The sequence below is a fragment of the Schistocerca serialis genome, chromosome 2 (assembly GCF_023864345.2).
Source record: "Schistocerca serialis cubense isolate TAMUIC-IGC-003099 chromosome 2, iqSchSeri2.2, whole genome shotgun sequence".
Lineage (NCBI taxonomy): Eukaryota > Metazoa > Arthropoda > Insecta > Orthoptera > Acrididae > Schistocerca > Schistocerca serialis.
Window position 1 is genome coordinate 304,821,672 of NC_064639.1, and position 13,340 is coordinate 304,835,011.

The 13,340-nt window shown below is 41.6% G+C and overlaps 1 protein-coding gene across 1 annotated transcript in view; it reads left to right on the top strand.

Moving 5' to 3' along the window:
• LOC126455531 (dehydrogenase/reductase SDR family member 11-like) overlaps positions 1 to 13,340 on the top strand; it is a 105,333-nt gene that overhangs the window by 40,984 nt on the left and 51,009 nt on the right. The window lies entirely within an intron of this gene.

Below are 13,340 nucleotides of genomic sequence, written 5' to 3' on the forward strand. Positions count from 1 at the left end.
TCTTTCCTTGGTTCAAATGGTTCAAATGGCTCTGAGCATTATGGGACTTAACATCTGAGGTCATCAGTCCCCTACAACTTAGAGCTACTTAAACCTACCTAACCTAAAGGCATCAGATACATCCATGGCAGTGGCAGGATTTGAACATGCGACCGGTTCAGCTTCGAGGTTATGACTGCTTAACCAGGCAGACGATATATAAAGTGGAATTCCTCCAAGTCCACACAAGTTGACAATAGAAATTAAATTTCCTTCGGCTGTGTTTTTTGTCACTAACTACGAACAAAATGCACTGCACCCCAGAAGTCATTCTTAGTGCTTCAGGACGCCATGGTTCTATATAATCTAGGTGGCTATAGCTCAATAGCTACGAACCCGCGGACGCGTGGCACGTTTTGCGAATAGAGGTCGCCTCTAAATTCACAAAGAAATATTATTTAAAGATGGACAAACTCTCAAGCAAACTTCGCTTTCATCCTTACTCTGGCGATCCAAACAGACGAATAGAAGTGGTGTGTGCTCGGTAAAGCCTATGTCATCATCAACAAAAATACTGTATAGTCAGAAATATAGTCACCGAATAATAATTCATTTGTGATGCAGGTAGCATTTTTTTTCTTTTTTTTTTGTTGAGATATCTGTCTCCTGACTCTTTTGATGCGGCCCACCACGAATTCCTCTCAGAGTAGCGCTTGGAACCTATGTCTTCAATTACTTTCTGGGTGTATTATAATCTCTGCCTTCTTCTACTGTTTTTACCGTCTATAGCTCCGTCTAGTTTTACGATGGATGTTAGTCCCTGATATCTTAACAGATGTCCTACCGTCCGGCCCCTTCTTCTTGACAGTATTTTTCTCATGTTTCTTTCCACGCCGAATCTCCGGAGAACCTCATCATTCCTTATCTTAAGAGTACGCCTAATTTTCAAAATTTTTCTGTAGCACCATATATCACGTGCTTCGATACTCTTCTGTTCCGGTTTTCTCACAATCCGTGTTTCACTACCATGCAATGCTGTGCTCCAAACGAACATTCTCAGAAACTGCTTCCTTAAATTAAGGCCTAAGTTTGATGTTAGTAGACTTCTCTTGGCCAGGAATGCTCTTTTTGCCAGCGCTGGCCTGCGTTTTATGTCTCCCTTCCTTCGTCCGTCATGGGTTATCTTGCTTCCTAGATAGAAGAATTCATTAACTTCTTCTCCTTCGTGGTCACCAATCTTGTCTCGCTGTTCTCATTTCTACTACTCCTCGTTATTTCTACTACCCCTCGTTACTTTCATCTTTCTTCGATTTATTCACGGTGCATATTCCGTACTCATTAGACTATTCATTCCATTCAGCAGATCCCGCAAATCTCCTTCACTGGCCGCGCGGGTTAGCCGCGTGGTTTTGGGCGTCTTTGTCACGGTCTGCGCGGCTCCCCCCGTTGGAGGTTCGAGTCCTCCTTCGGGCATGGGTGTGTGTGTTGTTCTCTGCGTAAGTTAGTTTAAGTTAGATTAAGTAGTGCGTAAGCTTAGGGACCGATGGCCTCAGCAGTTTGGTCCCATAAGACCTTACCACAAATTTCCAATTTATTCTTCACCTTCACTGAGGATAGCAATGTCATAAGCGAAACTTGTCATTGATGTCCTTTCACCCTAAATTTTAATTCCACTCTCGAATCTTTATTTTATTTCCGTGATTGCTTCTTCGATGTACTGATTGAACAGCAGGGGCGAAAGACTATATCCATGTCTTACACTCTTTTTAATCCGAGCACTTCGTACTTGGTCTTCCACTGCAATTGTTCCCTCTTGGCACTTGCACATATTGTATATCATCCTTCCTTCTACATAGATTTTAATGTATTACACAATGGCATGCTAACTGTGTTATTATGAACACGTGGTCTGGTGGTGATCGAAGAAGAATTAATCATTTTAAAAAGTCCGAGTTCTCATACAAACTTCTCCTTTAAGTTTACTAGTGAACAAAACAAAGGAATAGACATGGTGCGTGGTGGGTGAAGTCCATATCAAAGACAAACTATGAATAACATATATCATGAATAATTAATCAGCTCGATAGTCACTGGTTAATAGCTCGTATCGGATGCAGGTATTCCTTCTACGTGGATTTTAATGTACTTCACAGCCTAATGGTTGTGAAATCAGGACCAAGTGGAGCTTATGGCAAACATCTTGACACTAGCCACAAAGAAACAACAGTAGTAGTAAATTCATCCAAATTTCTACGCGAACTATCTGTGACAAAATATTAACAAACTTTAAGTTCGTAAGGCTTAAAGAGTTGAATACTTCAGCACATAGCGATGATTCACTCTCACACGAAGCGATGACCGACAGACTTCAAACTTTCTGCGAAATTTAGTAAAAGAATAAAAAATGGGGGACCTCGATTCACTTTCCTAACACAGATGATACTGAAAGAAAAAGTTCTGCATCGAGTGCTACTGACTCGTGAGCACTTTCACTATCTGCCGCTTAGAATGAGGCGCTGAAAGCTGCCTACTCCGTCCTATGTGATAAGCGAAAACTACACATCATCCTCAGTTGTCAGATATTCCCCAGTTACCGTAACTGTAAATAGCTGTCTCACTGTGCTACAGCATTTCGATGACCTTGAATGATATCCTGGTGTGTGAATTGCCGGACTTGCCACTGTGAAACGATAAGCAGAATCTGAGTGTCATCCTTACCTGTCGAAACTTTATCTGTTACTATAATAAGAAAACACTGCCACTGTGGTGCAACATTGTGGCAGGTATGAAATTTTCTCTCCGTTCGTCAGCAGAGTGTAAATTCAAGCTCTATGAATAGACTTTCTATTAGCAGATTTTCTTCAGGTTGATGACTTACTATACAATGTGGGTAAGTCCAATAATTTCCCGTTGACATTCTTTCATCGGCAGCACTCACCAGCTCGTTGTCAGCTACAGCGTTGGGTCATTGAAATTAACGTTCAAAAATGCTTCCAGGTGCATACTCAGGCAAAGTCGTAAGCTATTTAAATCTTTACGCCGCTCTACAGCCAGAATAATATGATTCAAATTTACTCCCACTGTTAAATGGTTCAAATGGCTCTGAGCACTATGGGACTTAACTTCTGAAGTCATCAGTCCCCTAGAACTTAGAAGTACTTAAACCTAACTAACCTAAGGACATCGACCGTAGCGGTCGCGCGGTTCCAGACTGTAGCGCCTAGAACCGCTCGACCACCCCGGCCGGCCCCCGCTGTGAAAGACGACGAACTATTTTCGTTCGAATTTTCAATAACAATCCGAACAAAATATACCTCACTAACAAGGGGAGGCCGCCAATTGTGAAATTCAGATTCGATTCATACTGCGCATAATAAAACCTCATGGCCAGAGGTGTAATGAGTCAAAGCACCAAGATGCACTTCTCAGCCGTTGTCGAGAAAATCGACAGTTAAAAGTAACCGTTGCGGTGAAATACTTTCTACGATTGATAGTTTTCTACAGCGTCGTGGCGCAGCGGTAAGCGCTGGGGTTCGTAATCTGAAGGTCGCCGGATCGAATCTCGCGCCATGCAACTTCTTTTATTATTAGTTTTTTGTAATATATATATATATATATATATATATATATACATACATATATATATATATATATATATAAACTATTAATGAATTGCTTATGCATCTTGGTGAAGGCGGATCGCTCTCCAATTGTACAGCTTCCATTTTTCCGTTTGTTTAACAGGGTGTACCAAAGCTTTCACGTCCGCACTGATTTTTTATATATATATATATATATATATATATATATATATATATATATATAATTCCCGGTAATCGGTTGCAACAATTATGCATATAATAAGTTGTTGAAAGTCGTTTGTCGTGGAAAAACTGGCGACTTCGAACATCATTATGTTTTCCGCAAACAAAGTTGTATTTCACAAATGTTATTAATTGTCTTCATAATGTTAACCACGTATAGTTAACGGAAGACGTAGAAACGATATTCCGAAACGAATACGTATAGCGTAAGTCAAACGTACGAATTAGAATAGAGACCCCACGAACACAAATTTGCTGTGTCAGGTATGAAATGTAAACTCCGTTACTCCCTCGTTACACTTGAAGGACAGATGTTGAATGGGCCGAAACGAGCCGCCGCATAACAGCGTAGTTAACTGCTAACTTCGAAAGAAGGTAGATGCGGTCCCTAACGCAACTTATAACAGCGTCGAAAATCAGTGCGGACGGGAGAGCTTTGGTACACCCTGTTAATCAAACGGAAAAATGGAGGCGGTACAATTGGAGAGCGATCCGCCTTCACCAACGTGCATAAGCAATTCATTAATGTTTAAATTACAAAAAACTAATAATAAAAAAAAAATGCATAGCGCGAGATTCGATCCGGCGACCTTCGGATTACGAACCCGAGCGCTTACCGCTGCGCCACGACGCTGTACAAAATTATCAATCGTAGAGAGTATTTCATCACAACGGTTTCTTTTAACTGTCGATTTTCTCGACAACGGCTGAGAAGTGCATCTTGGTGTTTTGCCACATTACACCTCTGCCCATGAGCTTTTATTATGCGCAGTATGAATCGAATCTGAATTTCACAATTGGCGGCCTCCCCTTGTAAGAGTGAAATATACGGAGCTTCATACTATGTAAAATAAATTGTTACTGACGGTTTTTGTGTGCAATTCAGACATCAGTCATATGGATGTCAATAGCTTAGCCTAGGTGCCGGCACGATAGCTCAGCGTTTTCTGTCAGATGGCTGGCTGACCATTGGAGGGGAAAAAAAAGTGGATGCACCCGTTCTTATCAGATAAGCGCTGTTGGGTGTGGCCAGTACTTGGATGAGTGACCGTCCATGTAATCCACGTGCTGTTAACACATTTCCCTTTGCCTTTACGGCAAATAGGACAGGAGGGATTGTAGCGCAAAGTACCTGATCACCAGACTTTCGGCTAATGTCGCGGATTCAGTTCCAAACCTCTGCAAAGTGCCTCATGAAGTGAGGCCATGTGACACTCTTAATGGTGATCAGTCCGTCGGATGGGGACGTTCCGTTCGGCGGCAACCTTGGTGTTCAGAGCTGTGAGGACGGGGCGTGAATCGTGCTCGGGTAGCTCAGATGGTAGAGCACTTGCCCGCGAAAGGCAAAGGTCCGAGTTCGAGTGTCGGTCCAGCACACAGTTTTAATCTGCCAGGAAATTTCAACCTTGCTGTTCTTCAACAGGAATAGGCTATGCATAGGAACCAGGTTTCACCCTGCCCCTTCTGTCGCCGTCTCCAACACATACATGACACTAGAAAACGAACACACTCATTATAGTCATGTGCAGCTAACAGATACATACAGACCGCAACAGGAAATGAAGAGAATTGCACAGACGGGAGTAGCATGTGCAGCTGTAGGAAACCTGTCTTTGGACCGAAGACCACAAGAACAACAAGTACAGATTCTAAGAGGCAGTCAAATAGAAATGAGACACATGGAAAGAAGTAAGTAACCAGTTTGTTACTTCAAAAGTAATCGCCATAACTGTTAACGCATTTATCGGAATGTGAGACAAGACTTCATGTGACATTGCACAGAGGTTTGGAACTGAGTGCATGACAATGGCACAATGACTGGCTTCATGGAAAAAATGTTTGCCGTTGCCTACAAAATCATGACTGCACACAGGCCGACCCACACGTTGCCGAGGTTGTGTTGACAACGCAGCACGAGTATCTCTGGGAAGCCCTTACATATCCTCGATACAGTCCCTGTCCCTCCCCAAGCGATTTCCATATTTTTGGAGCCCTGAAGAGACATTCGGCCCGGTCAATTTCCTTCGGATGAACAAGCGCACGCCTGGGTACAATCATTGTTCCGTCGGCAATCGCAAACATTTTCCCTCGAAGCCATTGACCGTCTTGTCTCACAGTGAAATAAATGTATTAACAGCAAGGGTTATTACATTTGAAATAAACAGCTTAGCTCCTTTATTCCGTCTACGTAGGTTGGAACTTAAATAGTGGCAACACTGCTGTGGAGACACTATGAAATGGAATCTACCACTGTCGCTGATAGCACACGTTGTTGACGTACCTACCTTACCTCCGAGCAAATGGACTCGCCCGTTCCGCGTCACAGGCGTGCGCACAATCGAGGGAAACACAGTCACTTGTGAGCGAGCGGTCTAACGTAACGGTGTCACTGTGTTTTCGAAACAGGAACAATGGAGTTGGATCAAGATTGAATGTGCCAGAGGTGGTACAGCACGATGGTGTCATCAAGGTCTTCAAGAGACGTGCGGGGTATCGGCATTGCTGTACAGAACAGTCGTACGTTGGGTAAATGCCTTCAATGAAAGTCGGCGAACTGTGGCAGACATGCATCGGGCAGGTCATCCTAGCGTCTCTCAAGAAGAATTGCATGCTGTTACCGCATTAGTGGACAGAGATCGACGCCATTCGTGAGCTCGCTCATGAAACCAGATTAGCGTATACGACTGTGCTTTGCATCCTGAAGGAACGCCTGGGAATGCAAAAAATTGCATCACGATGGGTTCTGCTCGACTTGACGGAAGTGAAGAAATAGATGCGTTACGACACTACTCAGACGCACTTGGAGCGCTATGAGCGCGAAGGAGAGGCTTTCTTATGCCGTATTGTAACACTGGATGAGACATGGCCCACATCGTACGAGCAAAAACTGAAACACCAATCCAACAAATGGTGTCATTATGGGTCGCCGCGAAAGTCGAAAGTGCGTCAGAGCCCCAGTATGGTGAAAGTTATGGTGATTCTCGTTACGACTGTGATGGTGTTATCCTAACGCATTACATTTGTCCATGGCAGACCGCCAATGCACAGTATTACTGTTCGTTTTTGGAGCATCACCGGCGACCAGGTTAGCGAAAGAAGCGGCGATACATTCTCCGCAACCCACCCATCATTTTGCACGACAATGCGAAGGCGCATACAGCGCAAGCTGTGGCTGCTCTGTTCGGTCGCTGGGACTGGGAAGTTCTGTACCATCCACGATACTCCCCGGACTTAAGTCCTTGTGACTTTGATTTGATTCCGAGGATGAAGGAACCACTTCGTGACATTCGCTTCAGAACTGTTCCAGAGATTCGACAGGCAGTAGACCGCTCCATTCGCACCATCAACAGAACAGGCTCTGCTGACGGTATACTACGCCTTCCACATCGCTGGCACGGGTTCTACACAATGCTGGTGACCACTTTGAAGGACAGTAACAGGTGCAAACATGTAATACTTTTGTATCGGTTGCGAATAAATAGTTGCCACTATTTAAGTTCCAACCCTCGTATCTTGTGTTCAAGTTATAATTAAATTGCAGCTACTCACGGAGGTCCAGTATGGGTTGTAATTATCGTATACAGCGAAACTTGGTGTATATACTAGTGCATTAAAGCGAACCGATTTACTTTGGAAAACAAATTAGTTCCCGTTTTGGTTACCAAGAACAGATCTGCCATTCTACACTGTTAGTATGACACTGTCATCTGAAAAGTCATAACGTAAAAGTGTGGCTATCGAGAAAAGAGACCGTGAATTTCTAGTGAAACTGTTTTATGTGAAAGACAGCAATTACAGTATTGCACTGAGAGACTATCGCCAACTGAAATGTCAGAAGAGGGGCTGCGTTTCATTAAACTGTTTAAAGAAAAAACACGGGTGAGCTTGGTGTGACACCTGGAAGAGGAAAGTGTCCTGTCCAGGTGGAAGCTATTGGCGAGCTTGCTGTTGCTGTAAGTTATTATTCAGCACGTGCCCTGGGTAGTGCTATTCCTCGTGCAGTGTCACGAGAATTGTACATTCCACGGTCAACAGTACGGTATGTTTAGTGGTCTATTTTACGCTGGCAACCCCAACAGATCCAGTCGATGCAACAACTGAAATATCAGCAACGTTTTAAACTTGCACTTTGGTTTCTGGCACATGTCGAAGTTGATGACATGTGGCTGGGCAATATTCTATGGAGTTACGGGCTGCAGTGAGCAGACGGAATTGCCGAATTTGAGGTACTATTAAACCGCACGTTATGCATGAAGAGCCACTGCACTCGACGTATGTGTGATGTGAATTTACAATCACCTTCACTCTCGGTCTATCCTTCTTTGAAGAGACTGCAGCCAGGGGGCCTGTCAGGTGCATCGTGACGTCTACATGTTATCGAGACCTCCTTGTATAGCATATGATGCCTGCTCTGAAAGAGCTCAACTATGTGTAATCCACTGTTTTCATACAAGATGGGGCAACACCTCATGTCGCTTGCCCAGTGGAAGATTTGCTTAATGCAACCTTCCACGAATGTGTTACCTCCAGACGTTTCCCACATGCATGGCCTGCCATATCACATGGCCTAAACCAGTGTGACTTTTGGCTCTGGGAATACCTAAAAGAATTCGTTTAATAGGGATACATTCGGTCTCTATGTGAAATGAAGGCCAGTAAAAGTAACACGTTGCTCCGATCCCGCTGCAGCTGCTGCCAACAACTGTTGATGACGTCGTTTTATGGATGTAGCATCTCGTCGACGTCGCCATTGCTCATAATGAACAGACTGTGTAAGTGGTGGTTAATAATAAAATAAACATTATGCTTTTCTCACTTGTTTGACTTTTTTTGCCCACAGCCCTTTCCTAATCCATTACATATGGACACATTGCTATCTGTTTTTCTTGCATTTGCAGCGCCAGATTTGCACCTGGTGGTCAAAATTGGAACTATTTTTTTCTACTGTAAATCGGTTCCTTATTAACGCATTAGAATATCTACCGATATTCCACCCGCACTGCACCTCTATGAGTAGCTACATTTTAATGATTGAGGCCACACTCATTAAATCTCTACAAGCACCCTTATTTGTACAAGCCTGTTATCCACAAGTGACCAGTATGTCTCTGTTTATAGTGATTACTAACTTGAATGATCCATAGTGAATTATCCATAGTGGATGCTGTTGAACTCCCTCCGTGACTGTTCCTTTATAGGTTGTAGAAAAATTTCCGCTAACAGTCACAATAAAAGGTTATTTATTTGTCACACGACCGGATTCGGGCTTGCGCCCATCCTCAGGTGTTTATACATTCGTGTACATGCTTATATTGCTGGAGATCACTGTATAAATACAAAAAAGTATTTGCTAGTGACTAATCAGATTACGACAATTGTAAGTGGCAAGGCAGTATTTGTCGAAAATATATGTGTACTTACATAAAGTTGAAGCATCATTATTATAGTTACGCTGTGGTGACAGTTTTTCCACTTAGTTACACACTTATCATTTTCACGTCCATATTTCAGTTTTATAAAGTTTAGCTGCATATTTCACTATTACGATGTGCACTCGTGAAATACACTGTGTGTACATACAAACATGTGGGCTGCGGTCAAAGAACTTAGGCATAGCAGGTGTAAAGATGTTGCTCATACAGAAACATGTAGCTTATGGTCAAAGAACTTAGCCACAGGCTCTAATGAATTAGAGAAAAATAATTAGGTTGGGATACGACGAGCACTAAAATTAACAACAGGCAGATTCGCATTTTTGTACAACACCTATGTTCGCCGATAATATTATCGGTACCACATCTTATCACTGATTGTAAAACTAGCGAACTTTTTGCACTTCTGTGATGTACAGTCTTGTTCACTTGCCCTTTAGACAGAGGGGAAATACACGAAGAGCTAGGCTTAGTCAAACAAATAGCCTTAGCGGAAGGGTAAATGGAAAGCCAAACAGTACGACCGCATAATTAGATAAAGAATAGGAGAATAACGCAAACATTTTATATCACAGACGACAATAAAGAATAACAAGAAATTTGTTGCTATGACATATTATGGTAAAATTTTGTAACAGATAAAGCAACAATTTGAAAACATAATAATATTTCCAAGCTTTGACTCATGAATATAAAAAAGTAAAAACGTAATCAGGTATTGGATTTTAAGGCGTACCCAGGAGCAGTTATCGAACCAGATGACAATTTAGAAATGATGAAGAATAAATTGAAGTTTAAGAGAGTCGTCTGGAAGAGCCAAGGTGGAAGGAAGAGCGATAAGGAATACCACAGTAGGCAATCGAGTTGAAGAGTGGATCTGTCTAGAAAGGGCCATCAGAGATGTTGCACAGACAAACATTGGTACAAGGAAGGCAACCGCGAAGAAACCTTGGGTGGCACATGAAATACTTCAGTTGGTCGACGAAATAAGAAGCACGAAAATGTTCAGGGCTAAACAGGAATAAATCACTTATGAATTAAATAAATAGGAATTGTGGGTAAGCCAAGGTGAAATGGCTGTAGGAAAAGCGTGAAAAAATTAAAAAAAGAAATCATCGCCAGAAGAACTGGTTAAAAGTAGAAAAGATAGATAAGTCAAAATAACCTTCGGTGAAACGAAAAGTAAGAGTGGTAACATTAAGAGTGCAATGGAGTCCAACTCTTAAACAGGGAACAGAGAGCAGATAGGATTGAAAGAGTACTTTGAAGGTCTAGTTGAGGGAGAGAAATTGTCTTATGACGTATTACAAGAAACAGTTGGGGTTGATATGGAATAGATGGGGGTCCTGTATTAGTCAGAATTTAAAAGAGCGATGGAAGACTTGAGATGAAATAAAGCAGAAGGGATAGGTAACTTTGTAACCTCCCCACAAAGTAAAATAAATAATATGAATAATATTCTAATTTAGTGTAACCTCAAAACAGAAAAATTCCTAAACTTCTCAACAGTAAAAATTATAATTATGTCGTTCACATTCAGTGTAACGTCCCAGCAAAAAATAAATTCAGTAACCTGGTAATAATACAATGTAACTAAACTCTCAATTAAATTGTCGCTCACTTATAACTTTTCAATAATTGACTGTGAATTTAACCTGGTAAATTTTGGACGTCAGCAGTGCTGCGTCATGGCCCTGAAAGATCATTCTGAATAAAAAGAGAAAAATTCTTACCTCAATGAAGACGCCGGATAACGCATATATATCTGCTCTTACAATAAATTTTTCTGGCATAGCCCTGTGCAATGCTGGCCGATAGATTTGTCATTTATGAAAGGAAACAACTTATTCTTCTTTTGCAATAATCGGGATGATCATGGATTGGAGAAATTAGTAAATTCTTTAAATTGAAATGAATGGTTGTTAAAAGTTATTTTTTATGAGAAAGATTATTATTACAAGATTTTTAAAACATTTACATGGGACTTGAGATAACATTACTACATATGTGCGAGGCTGCTTTTTACCTTATACAATAATGCTCAGGCTCCGGCATCGCTGCACCGCGACCGGCCTAGCCAACACGATACACCAGACCAGACCAGAGCAGACTGCTCACAAGCAACAACTTACTGCTACAGCTACACAGTTCCTACTGCAGTCAACACTGCTCTCTGGTCAGAAATTATACCTTGCATATCGCAGGCAGCGCATGAGCAATACATCGAAATTACATCTGCTCGGACCTCTTACAACTTTTCAAGGACTTTCTAAAACCACTGCGCAAAGTGGCAACCAAACGCATATTGAAGTTGCTGTGAGACAGCCGACGTAGCATCCGACTTTCCCAAAATTATCATCGACACATTTCCGACAACAGTTCGAACAGGTAAGTGCGAAATCTATCGCACAATCTGCTTAACATCTCATGCATCCAAGTTCTGACAAGAACAACATGCAGAAGAATGGAAACTGAGAGGGTCTGTTATATGGGGATCAATTTGGGCAATCCTGACGTTGAACTTAGTAGTGAATGCAAGAGTGAAGAAAATTCAAGAAACTTTCCTTCGATTTTTCGACCTAGAAAAAGCATTCGACAAAATAAAGTGGTGTAAGATGTTCGAAGTTTTGAGAAAAACAAGAGTAAGAACGATAGGTAATACACAGTACATACAAGAACCAAGAAGGGACAATAACACTAGTAGCCCAAGAATGAAATGCTGCAATTAAAATGGGTCTAAGAAAGGGACCCATAACAGAAATAAAAGACAGGTTCAAGAGTGGGATTAAACTTCAGGGTACAAGGATATCAATGATAAGATTCGCTGATGATATTACTGTCCTATTGAAGGTGAATAAGAATTATGGCATCTGTTGAATGGAATGAACGGTCTAATGCGTACAGGATATGGACTTAAAATAAACCGAAGAAAGACAGAAGCAACGAGTAGTAGCACAAATGGGAAGAGTGAGAAGCTTAACATCAGAACTGGTGATCAAGAAGTAGACGAAGTTAAGGAATTCTGCCACCTTTGAAGCAAAGTAGCTCATAACAGTCGAAGCAAGGAGGATATAAAAAGCAGAATAAAACTAGCAAAGATGGCGTTTCTCGGCAAAATAAATATAATATTATGAAACACATGTCTTCATTTGAGGAAGAAATTTCTAAAAATGTACGTTTGGAGCACAGCATTCTATGGTAGTGAATCATGGACTGTGGGAAAACTTGAATAGGAGGTGATCGAAACGTTCAAATATGATGATCATAAGAAAGTTGAAAATTAAATTGACTGACAAGATAAAGGATGAGGAAGTTCTCTGCCGAATCTACGAAAAGAGATACAGCACCGGAATTCGTTGTGGGGCGCATCAAACGAGTCAGAAGACTGATGATTAAAAAAAAAGTAACTTTAATGGAGAGTTAATTGTTTGCTCGTTTGGTCATTCCAGTCTTTTGAATGATTTCTCCGAGATATTTAGATTTTAGGACTTCATTGACGTCCAAAAGTGTGCATTTCACAGCTAGTTCGTGAACTTGTTATTTGTTTGCCTATCATCCGGCAGATCGCGGCGGCGCGATTCCTTCCGTCCCTTTAAGACGAACCTGCACCTACCTGTGAACATTGTCTCAGCATATCATCAGTAGGGATGCCGAGCGAAAGCTACTGTACTTCGACGTGAAACAGGCTGCAATTAAAGTCACTAATCTACGTTACGGGAGAAAGTTTTCACACGAAATGAAAGGTTGGAAATTTTGTCCTTAATTAATATATTCTGAAACTTAGATGAACAAGTATCACTGCCAAGCCCGTGCTAGTCTTAAAACAGTCACTCACAATCCCTTGCACTCACGTTAGCAAGTTTATGGTGTTGCATTTCCCGAAAACGTAATAGCTACAAAAATACTGATTGTTTTTGATTGAGAATGCTCGCCAAATATTAAGTCTGTCGGTACCAAATGCAGTCACAGTTTTTTAGCCACCGACCTACTCAATACGCCACTCGGAAGATATGTCTTTTCTCGTCAAAAAATTCCGAAATTTCTACACACCCATCGGAATAATTATGCCCTCACTTTACCACACTTTTGATGTGTGAAACACTGT